The sequence below is a fragment of the Lampetra fluviatilis genome, chromosome 11 (assembly GCF_964198595.1).
Source record: "Lampetra fluviatilis chromosome 11, kcLamFluv1.1, whole genome shotgun sequence".
NCBI lineage: Eukaryota > Metazoa > Chordata > Hyperoartia > Petromyzontiformes > Petromyzontidae > Lampetra > Lampetra fluviatilis.
The window spans coordinates 2,415,286-2,428,206 of record NC_136285.1 but is presented as its reverse complement, the minus strand read 5'-3'; positions in this window follow the sequence as shown (position 1 = coordinate 2,428,206).

Here is a 12,921-nt window from a genome sequence, read left to right as displayed (position 1 = left end):
TGCAATGTGAATCTGAGACTTGCGGCACCGGAGCCGCAGGTTGCCAAGCCCTGGTCTAGTATTATGATAGGACAGCTCTCTACACAGTCATCCATTCAAGTGGAAATTGTCACAAAGTCCTGGAGAACAAGTATAACATCATCTGTCAGCACGCAATTATATTTCCTTAGCTGAAAGAAGTATCAAAGACATACTTAAACAATTATACGTGAAGGTGAAAGATAATTAACCTGCCCAACATCTATGTAAACCCCTAACTACTTGGCAGGCCAACTGAGGCATGTTGTGCAACAGTCACCTGAACTGCCCAGAACCATGAAAATATACATGGTGTCTTTAACGGTGTCTCCATTGTGAAACAATTATAATGAGACATTTTAAGCTAAGTTGATCAAACTACACTCACACGTTCTACTATTCAGATTGCCATCGCATAAGTTGCATCTCTCTAAACCTCCACACTCGCTCCTTGTGCCTTGGCAACTGCGTAGAAGTTGTGAAAGTCCCAGGAATTGCCAACATCTCAGTTGTACCATCTCAGCTTTCTGACTACTGAGCCACACGACAATCACAGGTGAAGCTTTTTTAAGGAGTCACTCCCTTTTGGTTATTTCCTTAAATTGGTTTATTCTTCAGTGGCACCGATTGAAAACCAGTCGTGAACATCTGAGCACCCAACTTTTCAGTGGCATGATATGATGTAAGCACTGACATACTCTGCACTTTATAGTTGAACAGTAGATTTTGATCCACATGATAATTCATAGTAAATACATCACATCAGAAACAGGGAAGTATTTTCAAAGTGAAAGCATGTGGAAAACTAGTATTGTAATATTGTTTCGTGATTTTCATCAAAAGCTGTATCTCGTAGCAGTATGATACATGATGATTTCTATATGTGTGTTTTTCATGAGAATTATTAACATGTCCCATTGCTGTGGTGCACGATCCGCTTTTAACGATCTTAAAACTCCAGATCTCACTCCCCACCATAATTCGTATTTTAGTGTCTGCCAACAGGGTTGGCATGAAGATTGGGTTTTAGGAAAGGTGGCACAAGGACTAGAGATGTTTGGTCATTTTGTACTAGCAACTCTTTACCCCTGGCACACTACAGGGAGGGGAGTAGAGTCAAGAGTTATGATGCTTGGAAAACCAAAGCTAATGGGAAAAGGCAGAGAGAAGAAAAAGAATGGCAAATAAAAGAGGGAAAATGATGGAAAACAAATATAAAAATGGGACCAAATGGTTAGGAAACATGAGGGTATGGAGAAAGAGGCTACATAAGGTGGTCAACGCTGCACGGAAGCAGCATCTATTTTCAAAGGGGGCAGGGAGAGGGGAGGAATTCAGTGGCCACACAAACGTCACTGGATTTAACAGAGGCTTAAGCTGATCTAGATATCGAAATCATTGCCTGCATTCGATCCACAGGTGGTCTATTGACAGGAAATATTTTATATCATTAATATACATCTCTTGCTTAAACATCAGGAAAAGTAAAACAAATCTCGCCAGAACTGTTTTCTGTTTAAAATATGTATGGAGTGAAAATGAGCATTAATTAAATATATAGTACAGTATTTTAAAAAAATTGCTTTAAATGTGTAAACGTTGGGGTTTTCCCCCAAAATGTATTCTTTTTTAAAAACTGAAATAAAAATGAAGTGAAACTCACATTTTAGATTTGAAGCTTTCGTGACTGCAGGAATCCATACTCTTTGGTTCTTTCAGTAAAGTCATGTAGGTAGAAAAATAAAACAAAATAAAAATAATATATCACAACGTTTCGATCGCAACACAAGCGGTCGTCCTCAGGCGGAAATAAATAATCCAGCAGTGGAACTGCTGAGCCAGCGAGAGAGCAGTTACAACAAGGTTATATATGTGGCGATGGGCAAGCAAGCGGGGTCTGAGCTGGAAAAGAATTCCATCCGCGGACGCCAGCACCTCTGGGATGAAGCCATGTTGCAGGCGCGGGTGGGTTGATTCTAGGAACTTGAATTGTGAGAAGAGACAAGACGTTGGGAAATGAGTGACAAACGGTTACTCACCAGTGACTCACGGCCTACCCGTACCCATACCCGGCCGCACCAGGGTCGCAAACGGGTACCCGTATCCGGCCGGGTATCGGGTACCTGATTGCGACCTCTGCTTTGAGGGCTACGTCGACCTGCGCGATTATATCATCCACTGGGATATGTTTAGGGGTGACTGCGAAATTCAACCCTTTAGCTAGTACCGATTTTAGGCTGTCGGAAATTGGGATGTTATTCTGTTTGATAACAATCTTGTTTACATCTAACTTTTTAACGTGTGGCTCTGGCTTATTGTCATGTTATCTACATGGTCCCAATCAGAAGTGGACATTTTATCTGTTAATTTGAAGTGTGATTGTAAGAGTCTTGTCTAAATTATGAAGTTCAAATCGAATTTTATACCTACGTGACTTTACCGAAAGAACCAAAGAGTATGGCTTAAAATTGTATGGGCACAGAAGGAAAGGGTTCACTTGGCCAACCACAATAATTTATTCACGACATTGGGAGAGGTTGAGGGTGGAATATTAGGCAAGAAGGGCAGACCAGTAGGTTAGAATGAATGAGAACGGGAGAATGGGTGAGCGGAGCAGCAGCACAATCTGTGGCACTCCATGGAGACGGCGCAGGTAAGCGCACGATTGGCTGCGAGGTACAATGCTACCCTGGGCCTTTGAAGTGAGGGGATTAGGCCACACTAGAGAAACGGTGCCTTAATGCGGCGAGAGAGTTTGTGTACGTCTGAGAAGCTGATCGCTATACCGTCGAGAGCCTAGTGCTCTCAGAAGGGTCACCCAAGGCGGGAAGACTTCAGTGGAGACGTCAGACAAAACCCGTTTCGAAAGGTCCCCACATTACCTTTTCAAATAAATTGTGATCCAAGAAAGCAACGGGAAACTACTTGGATTATTTCTCCCTTGAAAACTTCAATGATGACAAGCAAAATCAACAAAGGCCCTGAGTATCGGCGTCCTTTAAATAGGACAGGGGTGCTAAGAATCTCCGAGCTTGTGTCAAAGAACCCTTTCAAAGTAGCAACTTGGAACGTTAGAAGTTTACTTCAAGCAGGAAAACTAGCCAATGTCATACAAGAAATGGATCGACTTAAAATCAACATAATCGGTCTAAGCGAAACTAAATGGCCTGGAACAAAAAAGTTTATATCGAGCGAACACCACATCTTCTGCTCTGGAGGAGAAGAAAACACCAAACAAACATACGGTGTCGCCTTTATAGTACACAAGAAATTAGCGAATAAAGTCAACAACTTTACCCCAGTATCAGAACGAATAGCACTACTACAATTAGCAGGCAACAAAGTCAACGTGAACATTCTAAAGGTTTATGCTCCAACAGCAGATAAACAAGATCATGAAATCGAATCGTTCTATGAGCAACTAACCAACACGCTGAAGCCGCTGAAGAAGCAAGACATCACTATAATCCTCGGCGACTTCAACGCCAAGGTTGGCCACGGTCGAATGCAGAACATTGTCGGAGAACACGGACTAGGAACAAGGAATGAACGAGGCGACAGACTGGTTCAATTCTGCCAAGAAGAACGTTTCAGTATTGCTAACACGTGGTTCCAATTACCACCTAGACGACTGTACACGTGGACCTCGCCGCAAGACTCCGACAACAACATCGTCAGGAACCAAATCGATTATATCCTAATTAACATCAGGTTTAAGTCCAGTGTGATTACAGCAAAAACCTACCCTGGAGCCGATATATCGTCAGATCATAACCCAGTAACAGCTACAATAAGACTCAAATTGCGATCAATACAATGTACAAAGACGAGACGAGCAGACCTGGAGAAACTGAAGAACAGCGCCGATAAAAGACAAGTACAGCAACATCTCAACGATAGCATCCGCTCAATAACAACAGAAACAGCAGATGTTCAGGAGTACTGGCGCTCGTTCAAACAATGCATCACAGAAACAACAGAAGTCATGCTGGGACATCAGCCACCGAAAAAGAAACAACGATGGATGACACATTGTATTCTCGATCTAATGAGCAAACGAAGAATGTACAAAAATAACAACTTGGAGAAGTACAAACAAATGCAACAGAAGATCAGAGAAGCAATCCGACAGGCAAAAGAAAAGTGGATGGAAGAACAATGCACCGAGATTGAAGAACTAATTAAAAAACATGACAATTTTACTCTGCACAAGAAGCTCAAAGAAGCTGGTAACATCTACAGACCAGCCCCAATAGCTACCTTGTATGCGGACAACAACCAACCAATCCTAAATAAACAAGAAAAAATGGACACCTGGACAAACTATATACACAAGCTCTATGGCGCCGTGAGAACACCTGCAGAAAAAGACCAACAGATGTCGAAAGACGCTCTACACATTTTAACATCAGAAGTAGAACATGCAATCAAAACAGCCAAGTCAGGCAAAGCGTGCGGGCCCGACACAATCCATGTAGAATTGCTCAAACTATTAGACAGTAACAACACATGACAACTGACTAATTGGTACAATCAAATATACAATGGCAATAAAATTCCATCCGACTGGCTACAATCCATCTTTGTGGCCATACCAAAGAAAGCAACAAGCCGGAAATGCGATGACTACAGACTGATAAGCTTGATGAGCCACGTGCTGAAAGTCTTCCTGAAGGTAATCCAACAGCGCATACGCTCCACATGCGAAAATGCATTGAAGAACACACATTTTGGCTTCTGCAAAGGACTAGGCACAAGAGAAGCAATCTTCTGTCTACAGATACTACTACAGCGATGCTACGAACATCAGAAAGAAGTGTACATCTGCTTCATAGATTACGAGAAAGCCTTTGACTCAGTCGACCACGACCGACTAGCAGCTCTATTAAAACAACTGGGACTAGATAAAAACGACATCAACTTCATCATTGCTCTTTATTGGAAGCAAACAGCCCAACTCCGATATGACAACGAATTGACAGACCCAACACCAATACAAAAAGGTGTACGACAAGACTGCCCACTGTCACCGAGTCTTTTCAACATCTACTCGGAGCAGATTTTTGATCGAACACTAGCAGATAAAAACATTGGTATTAAAGTCAATGGACAATACATCAACAACATCAGGTATGCCGACGAAACTGCACTGCTGGCCGATTCAGAACAAGACCTACAACAAATCTTGGACGAGGTTGCCACAGAGAGTCAAATATGGGGCTTACGAATTAATAAAAAGAAAGCAAAGGTTATGAAGGTCAGCCGAACTACAAGCGAAATAACAATCAAGCTTGGCAGCGAAAAATTGGAACAAGTACACCGATTTAAATACCTTGGTGTAATCATTGACGATCAGTTGAACCATGAAGTCGAAATCAAGAGCAGAATTGAACAAGCAAGGCAAGCATTTATTAAATGGAAAACACTCCTTGCAGACCGCAACTTGAGTACATCACTGAAACTGCGCACACTGAAATGCTACATCTGGTCAATTTTGCTGTACGGAGTAGAGACGTGGACACTGACAACAACAGCAACAAAAAGGCTCGAAGCTTTCGAGATGTGGCTGTATCGAAGAATGCTGAAAATCCCATGGACAGCCAAAACCACCAATACACAAGTTCTGCAAGATATGGGCACTGCCAGGCAACTGCTGAAGACCATCATTAGCAGGAAGTGTTACTACCTAGGCCACATTGCCCGAAACGACCACAAATACCAGCTATTAAAGCAAATCCTGGAAGGAAAAATCGAAGGGAAAAAACGACCAGGACGGCCAAAAACGACATGGCTCAGTAACATCAAAACATGGCTACAATTAACAACAGCACAAACTCTACACGCCGTGCTAGACCGGGACCAATATCATCGTGAAGTCGCACACGCCGTTAGGCAGCACTAAAGAAGAAGAGATGGTGGAGAGGGACGACCGCGCAGTAAAGCGCATGATTGGCTGCGCGGTACGACATCACCCTGGGCCTTTGAAGTTTCGAAAATAAAAAAAGTAACCCGGGACGATTTTAGGGCAGTTGTCTTCAACCTCCAGGCCGTCAAGACCCACTCCCTGCCATCCTGCCTCCTCGAGCCACTCGCAGCATCCGTGTGATGCCAGCGAGTGCTGCTACGAGGCAGTGATAGGTGAGGTTTTCGCTCGTCCTTCTCCCTCCGATTCTCACAACGTCCGTGCGACGCCGTGAGTACAGCTACGAGGTACGTGGTGGGACGTTTGAGTGAGTGACTGGGTTCGTAGGCAGAGTTAGGCTAAGCTCTTCTTGCGAAGTATTCCACCTCCAGGTAGTGTTTATTTGTGCCGTTAATAAACTTTAGTACATAGTATCGGTGCAGTGTGATTTCTGTGTGTGTGTGTGTGGGTAGAACCTTGGCGTGGTGTCTGCGATGTGTGTGTGGTGCGACTGCGCGGGGAGACGGTGTGCGCGAGAGAGCGAGCGCAGGGCTGCAGCGTCGGTGTGGTGTCGGTAATTTGAGTGTGCGTGCGAGGCGCGCGCGTGTATTAAAACATAAGCGCTCGCGCGTGTTCGCGCAACAACAATAGCGTTGACGACGAGGCGCGCGCGCAAATTCGTACAGCCCTTTAGCGCTAGCCTTGATGTGCAAGCGGATTAGGGTTTAACCACCTGGAGGTGCACGCGCATATTCATACTGCCGTTTTACTGATAGGAACCTCCTGGTTACACCAGCCCACAGGGGATTATTGTGTCCGTCCGTCGTGCAGGGAGGGGCTGGGTGGGGAGGGAGGGGCTGGGTGGGGGGTGGGAGCGGTGGGGCTGGGGAGTGGAGGGGCTGGTCACCCTGTGGTGCCCTTATAAAACTCAACGTTTAACCTACTCACGCCGGCTTGTGCCCGCCCTCACAGTCGGCCATATTTGCGGAATACACCACGCCGCCGTTGACCCTGGCCATTGACCGAGCAACCCAACGTTCCTACCAGCTCCCTCCGCAGGAATGTGTTCTTTAGCGCTAGCCTTTGTGCGAAATAGGTGCCTGTAGGGGCGCGCGCGTGCACGCCACCACGTTCGCTTTTGTGGTGGTGTACGTGTGTGAGATAACCTCGGGCGGTGGTGAGCCAGCCGAGAAGCGATGTCCCTCAGAGAGGGCGCTGGCGTGCATTGCAGCCCACGTGAATTGCATTGCGGCCCCCGTGAATTGGCTTAAAATTGTATGGGCGCAACGAAGCTCCCCGGGCTAACCGCAATGAGACACTCACAGCACAGTGAGATAGGGCTTTGAGGGAAAACACTCCGCGAGCAGCGCATAAGAGGAGGTGGGAGGGAAATTCCTGGACCCACTGCAGATGTGTATTCCGCGGGACGGCCACCCTGATCAAACCGGTTGAGTCCGGGGAGGACGGGGCGTAGACAATGGATCGAGGCGTAATGGGAAGCAACGCTCCAGCTAGGGGCGGGGCATCGGTTTAAAATCGAAAGGTAGGCGCCCGATTGGCCGCGCAGGATAACACCGTGTGACCCTGGATCTTGGGATTCCGAGGGCATAAAAGGAGGGAGCGGAAAAACGTTAAGCAGTTATCCTCCAGCTGTTCAGCCGCCCGGTCCGACTCCCAGCCGCTCGCAGCTTCCGAGAGACGCTAGCGAGTGCCACTACCTTTCGGGTCATCGTCCCTCCGACTCCCACAGAGTCCATGCGACACCGTGGGTGCATCTGTAATGCGGGCGAAAGCGACCTTCCGGATGTGACGTCACGAGGAGGCGGAGCCAGGTGACGTGGGTGAAAGGTAGGGGGTCCTTAAGCGGGTAAACCGGAAGGAGAAGGCAGTCGGGGTGTGAATGGAAAGGTGTGGGGCCACGCGGGCGTACGAGCCGAGGGGGCACCGTCAGAAGCGGGAGCCAACCCTGGGAACAGTAGGGAGCTACTGGGAGGTGTAAAGCTGCAGATAGAGATAGGCAGTAAGGCTGTGTGTGAGGAGCAGCGGGGTGGCTGCCAGGAGTCACAGGAGCGACGAGAAGGCGAGACAGCACGAGGCCGTCAGAGCTGCAGCAGGAACAGCCAAGGGAGCTGTGTGAGAGTACAGCAGCGGAGCTGCTGTGGGGCTGCAAGAGCGACAAGAACAGCAGCGGGGCTGCTGATGTGGACTGGAGTGACATCGGAACCAGCACAGAGAGAATAAGAGAGACAGCCGTGTGGGGACGCAGTACGGACCGAATAAAGGACACTGAGCCAGATATCGTGGTCAAGTCTTTTATTACACTGGGGTCAGAAGTGAAACGGCATGTCTAAGCAAGTAAGGAAGAAAATTCCCCCGGCGCCAGCATCGGCTTCTTCGTCCGACGACGACGAATTCCCTCCGACCACGGATTCTGCTGGGGTGGTGGAGGAGAGCCCTGCTGAGGCGAGCACGGGGACGGGCGTGGAAGATGTCGGCGCGATGGCGGGTCCGTCAACAACATCGGACGCTCACCAAAGATGGCAACAGGTGGCAGAACAACTGGAGACACTCAAGGACGTCCTGGCGCATCTGTGTCACCTCGTTACGCCAAGGACGACGATGGAACGAGAAGGTGCTCCACGGGCCGCCACGTTGCCTGCCCTGCCGCCGCCATTGGCCACGCGGCAAGAAGACGCCATCTTGCGCGCTCCGCGGGTTCAAACCGCCATCTTGGCCACGCCGCGGGCCGACGCCATTTTGAATTTGCCTCCAGAACAACCATCATTGGAAGACGGCGTAAAGAGGAGTCGGAGTCGCCACCTTACTACAGTTAAGGAATTCTCTATCGGGGGCGATTGGAGCGCTTTCGCCTGCCGATTTTTGGCGGCGGTTCGTTCAGCAAGATGGACCGATGCGGAGGCCTTGGAAGTGTTGCCGACTCTACTGGACGACGAATCTGTGCGATTTTTCCGTTCCATAACGGCCGATAAGAAGAAGACGTTATGTGGAGTTTTTGAGGAAATGGCCGACGCCTATGAGCCACCTGACGACGCGCATCGGCGATTCGCTCAACGACAACGAGCACCCGAAGAATCGCCCGTGGCGTTCAGGGGTGCGGTGTTGGAGCTGGCCATGGCAGCATATCCTGACACGCCACAGGATCTGCTCGAGCCCCTCATATTGGGAAAAATGCTGGAGCTGTCTCGGGATCTGGGGATCCCCATGCCTGTGTGTGGGCATGAGAAGCTCACGTCCCGGGCGGCAGCAAAGTGTCTGGACGCGCAGTTTAATCTCCGTCGCTGGAAGCAAGTGGCGGCATGGACGGGTGGGCCCGTCAAGGAAGGAGGCGCGATGGGGTGGGACCCCACAAGGGCGATCTATGTGCCGGATGAGCGGGGTCCACAGGAGCTGACGGCTGCCTCCTCTCCATGGCCGGGACGCGGAAGGCCGGGGCCGCGCGCTACGCCATCGGGACGGGGCCGCCGGGACGCAGGACCTGCGCTTCGGCGCAACGAGGCCGATTGCTTCCGCTGCGGCCGTAGGGGCCATTACGCCAAAGATTGCTGGGCCCGCTTCCCGGGTCCGCCGCAGCAGGAGCCCACAACACCGGACAAGCCGACCAAGGAACCTCCGAAACAGGCATGTCGGCACGCACCAGACACTCGGCAAGGCTTTACACCTCACCCACCACCTGTGTTGCGCGATCCTATTGTTGTTGTTAAAGAAAGGCCATCGACGGGGCCTTGTCATTCAGTTACGCAGTGGCGCAAATTGGCACGGAGAGTTGTCGCGGCCGCTACGGGTTCGTCCACTGTACCGGGGTCCATACAAGGTGTGGACGTGCGCATTTTGGTCGACTCGGGAGCGTCTGCGACTATTATATCGGATGTCATTTTCCATCTGTTGGGCATTCCGCCGGGGGCTGTGCGTCCGGTTTATGGGTCTTGCGTCGCTGCAAACGGGGGTAGTATGGGGATTGTGGGCCAGGTGGATGCTAAGATATCTATAGGGGATGTGTCGGCTTCGGGCGTTGTGTTAATATCGAGATCTTTGGCGGTTCCTTGCTTACTAGGCACGGATTTTTTGGCTAAGATGCCCATTTTGATTAAAATCAATGAGAATTGTATTGAATTGCCGGGGGGCCGTCGAATCTCGTTTCTGCCGTCGCCCTGGGGGCGACCTGCTTCGGCCGTACAGGTGCAGGCGCTGTCCGTCGCATCTGTGGACATCCCACCTGGTTCACAGATGCTTATACCCTTGCGGTATCGGAAGCCCCTGCCCAATCGGCTAGGAGCATTAGGGGTCTTGTTGTCACCATCAGCCACGATAACAACGGGATTGGCGTTAGTTGGGGCACAGACCATCGTCCGGCCGGATCAATTACCGGTTTTACAGGTGCTTAATGCGGGGGTGGAAAACATCCGTGTTCCGGCCGGTACGGTTGTGGCACATGCCACTACGGCGTTTGCGACGCACGATTGTCCGCATCGCCGAGGAGTGGTCGCTGGTGTTTCCGAGCCAAGGAGTTCGGATAATCGTTGGATCGCTACCTTATGTGACGAAAATTCTTCCCTGTCCGTGGGGCAACGTGATGCGCTGCGTAAATTGTTGCTGACGTATTCGGATGTATTCAGCTCCGACGATTTGGATTTGGGACGCACATCGTTGCTTTCCCATCACATTGAGACGGGCGACGCTGCCCCTATTCGGTTAAATTCGCATCGGATGAGTCCAGCGGAGCGAGAACACGTTCGGGGGGCGGTGGAAGACATGTTGGCTGCGGACATTATATCGCCATCTAACAGCCCATGGGGCGCTCCTGTGGTCTTGGTTAAGAAAAAGGATGGCAACTTGAGATTTTGTGTCGATTTCCGGAAATTGAATAAGATATCGGTGGCAGATGCGTACCCCCTGCCGCGTATGGACGACTCCCTTGACGCATTGTCGGGGGCTAAGTTCTTTTCCACACTGGACCTCTCTTCGGGATTTTGGCAGCTTCCCCTTGACGAGTCCTCACGGGAGAAAACCGCATTCCGTACGCCGCAGGGGTTATTTCAATTCAACTGCCTCCCGATGGGATTGAATGCGGCCCCTGCTACGTTTCAAAGATTGATGGAGCTCGTTTTGACGGGGTTGCAGTGGGAGACGTGTCTTATATATTTGGACGATATTATTGTGTTCAGCCGCACATTTGAGGAACATTTAACGCGGCTGGAGACAGTGTTCACGAGGATGCGCTCTGCCAATTTGAAATTCAAACCAAAGAAATGCCACCTACTGCAACGGTCCGTCCGTTATTTGGGGCACATTGTGAGTGCCGAGGGGGTGTCCACGGATCCGGAAAAGACGGCGTGTGTCCGGGATTGGCCGACTCCGGCCTCTGTGGGGGATGTTCGACGGTTTTTGGGATTTGCCTCGTATTACCGAAGATTTGTGCCGGGGTTTGCGACGATTGCGAGGCCCTTGCATCTCCTTACGGGTAAAGGACGGAAATTTGTTTGGGGAGAGCCGGAAGAGGCGGCCTTTCGGAGTCTGCGCGATCTATTGGCTACGGCCCCGACATTGGATTATCCCGATTTTGATCGCCCTTTCATTCTCGATACGGACGCGAGTGACACAGGTATTGGGGCGGTATTATCACAGTCTAAAGGGGGCGTAGAGCGCGTCGTGGCGTATGGTAGCCGAGTCTTGTCGCCTGCGGAAACACGCTACTGTGTCACTCGTAGAGAACTTTTGGCGGTTGTTTTTTTCCTACGGCAATTTCGACCGTACCTTTACGGTCGTTCTTTTATTGTGCGTACGGATCATGCGGCCTTGCAATATGCACTTAAAATGGACCAGCCATCGGGACAGTGGGCACGTTGGTTGGACACGCTGCAGGAGTTTTCCTTCCAAATTCAACATCGGAAGGGAGTGCGCCATGCGAACGCTGACGCACTTTCCAGATTACCAGGGCGCGCCCCTTGTAAATGTGCGTCGGGGACGCATAGGTGTTCGCCGATTCTCAACCCCCCTCAGCCGCTCACGTTGGCCGTCGGGAAGTCGGATACTCCGATGGAACCGGGACCGACTGATGGGGTTTTGAATCTGCCGCGGTCTGTCTGGATTCGGGAACAGATGATGGACGAGTCGTTGTTGTCCATGCGGAAGCGGTCTATGAGGGACAAGGGGAGTCCGAGTTCGGCTGTGGGGCCGCGAACCGCTCTCCGAGATGGTCTGCTTATGTGGCAAGAAAGGTTCCAGGAAAGCTGGCGTGTGGTGGTACCAACGTCCTTGCGATTTGAGTTGATTAGAACTCTCCATTGTGACACACTATTGCATTTAGGGGTGCAGAAGACCTTGTTGACGTTACAACGTCATTATTTTTGGCACGGCATGGCGACAGATGTCGTAGGGCACGTGCGCGCGTGCCCTGAATGCGCCCGGCGTAAGCTGCCTAAACATCCTTACGTGCCGCCTCTCCAGTCGATTCAGGTGTCTCGAGTCAATGAATTGGTGGCACTGGACATATTGGGACCCTTCCCACCATCGGCGAGGGGAAATAAATATTTGCTGGTAGGGGTCGAGTATCTCTCCCGTTGGCCGATGGCCTGGCCGTTGCCCGATCAGTCGGCCGCGGCCATCACCGACGCCTTTTTGTTTGGGTACATTATGGACAAGGGGGCGCCGGAGAGACTCCTCACGGACCAGGGCCGAAATTTCTCTTCTAAATTATTGGCTGAAGTGTGCGCAGGCCTTGGGACTAAGAAGATACGGACATCTCCATACCATCCGCAGACGGATGGTATGGTTGAGCGGCTGAACAGGACATTGTCTGCCATGCTTTGCCATACTGTGAGTGAACAGCAATCGGATTGGGATCTGCACATCCCCGGAGTGCTTTCGGCGTACAGGATGACGCCCCATGCGGCTACAGGATATTCGCCGTTTTACCTTATGTATGGTCGGGAAAACGTGCCTCCGGTGGATGTGCAATTGGGTACTGGGGTGAAGGGACCTCG